Source organism: Eimeria mitis, genomic scaffold (assembly GCF_000499745.2).
Source record: "Eimeria mitis Houghton genomic scaffold, Emh_scaff165, whole genome shotgun sequence".
Lineage (NCBI taxonomy): Eukaryota > Apicomplexa > Conoidasida > Eucoccidiorida > Eimeriidae > Eimeria > Eimeria mitis.
In genome coordinates, this window is record NW_013569966.1 from 20,026 (window position 1) to 22,144 (window position 2,119).

Below are 2,119 nucleotides of genomic sequence, written 5' to 3' on the forward strand. Positions count from 1 at the left end.
AGCAGCACCTGCAGCAGCAGCACCTGCAGCAGCAGCACCTGCAGCAGCAGCACCTGCAGCAGCAGCACCTGCAGCAGCAGCAGCAGCAGCAGCAGCAGCAGCAGCAGCAGCAGCAGCAACAGTGTTTCTCTTGCATACTATTTGGTGCTGCTGAGGGTGCAGCAGCAAACGAGGATGCATAGAAGGGCTGTTGTGTCTGCTTAGAGGGGCCGAGGGATCTGTCTTTCTGTGCGGCAGCAACAAAAGAAATTTTTGTTTTTGTTTTAGGGTTTAGGGTTTAGGGTTTAGGGGTTAGGGTTTAGGGTTTGGGGTTTATGTTTATATTGGCCCTTCGGGTGTATGCACATACACCCGAAAGGGAAACAAAACAACACACCACAAAGCGCCTTGCAGCAGCAGCAGCAGCAGCTAAAGCTGCTGTTGCTGCTGCTGCTGCTGCAGCTGTTGCTGCTGCTGCTGCTGCTGCAGCAGCAGCAGCAGCTGCAGCAGCTGTCTGGGATCGGATCCCGACTCCCGCCAGCAGCCTGATAGGTGCTAGAGGGAGATGAGTGTAATTTATTTATTTATTTCTTTTGTTTACTTCTGTTGTTTATTTCTTTTGTTTATTTATTTTGTTTATTTATTTTGTTTTTTTATTTTGTTGTTTTTTTTTATTTTGTCTGCTTGCAGTAGCAGCTATACTAGCTGCTGCTGCAGCAACTCTCCACGCTGTGGTAGTTAGGGCGTTGACATATATCTGCTGCAGGAGCAGCAGCAGCAGCAGCAACAACAGCAGCAGCAATAGCAACAGCACCAGCAGCAGCAACTGCACTAGCAGCAACAGCAGCAACAGCAGCAGCAGCAACAGAATTGTTGCTGCTGTTGCTGCTGCTGCTGCTGTTTATTTAGTTTTTCTGTCTGACGTGTAGAAGGGGGGAAGAAGCAACACCAGCTGCAGCTGCTAGGGTTTAGGGTTTAGGGTTTAGGGTTTAGGGCTCACGAACAGCACTAAACCCTAAACCCTAAAAGCTTTGTACTTTAGGGTTTATAACAAACTCTTATAATAAATAATTATTATTTATTATTTATTTATTTATTTATTTATTTATTATTTATTATTTTTAATTATTATTTATTTATTTATTTATTTATTTTATTGTAGATAAAGGGGGCCCCCAGCTTATATAGTTTGGGGGGCCCCCGCAGCAGCTTGTTTTTAGTATTATGATGGTTTGTATAGCATGCATATATTGTTTTTATTGTTATTTTATTTTATAATATTAAAATATTTATTTATTTAACATTTTTTAGTTCTTTTTTATTTATTTTTTTGTATATTTATGTATATCTCAATGGCTGGTGACCTGGGGGGTTGGGGTGTACAGGCAGCTCGGCGGCTTCTTCTCTGCCGGTGTGCGTAGTGCAAATGGGTGTTTTTTCGTTTTAAAATAATAAAATAAATAAAAATAATAAATAAAAATAAATTATTTCATCAAATAATTCTTTCTAAGAAGAAAAAACTACGCGGTGTATAGGCATCTCCCGAGGGAAGCCACCGTCTATATTTGTTGTTGCTGTTGGTATTCGCTGCCTCTCCTTTTCCTTTTTTTAATTAAATTTATTTATTTTTTTAACATTTTATTTATCTTATGCATTCATATGTTGTAAATAAAGATGCACCAGCACCTACACACCACACAGCTGGCAGAGGGGGCCCCCCAGCCACCACAACCAACAGGGGAGCCCCCCCCTGGGGGCCCTGGGGGCCCCGGGGGCCCCCTTCTTAACCCTTGCCTGCGTGATGCGATTCTGCAGCTCCTGAAGGGGCCCCATGCTCTTCAGCTTCTCTCGGGGGCCCCCCAGGGGGCCCCTATGAGGGGGGCCCCCAACCCACACCATGGAGGCCCCCATGGCTCTGCTACAGTGAGACCGTTCGGGGTGTGTGCAGGGGGCCCCACAGGGGCCCCCAGGGGGCCCCCCATGGGGGCCCCCCTGGGGGTACTTGGGGGCCCCTGTATAGGCTTAGTAGAGGAGCAAGAGAAAGGAACAACAGGTGATTATAGCACTGAGATACGAGTATATATATATATATATATATATATATATATATATATATATATATATATATATATATATATAT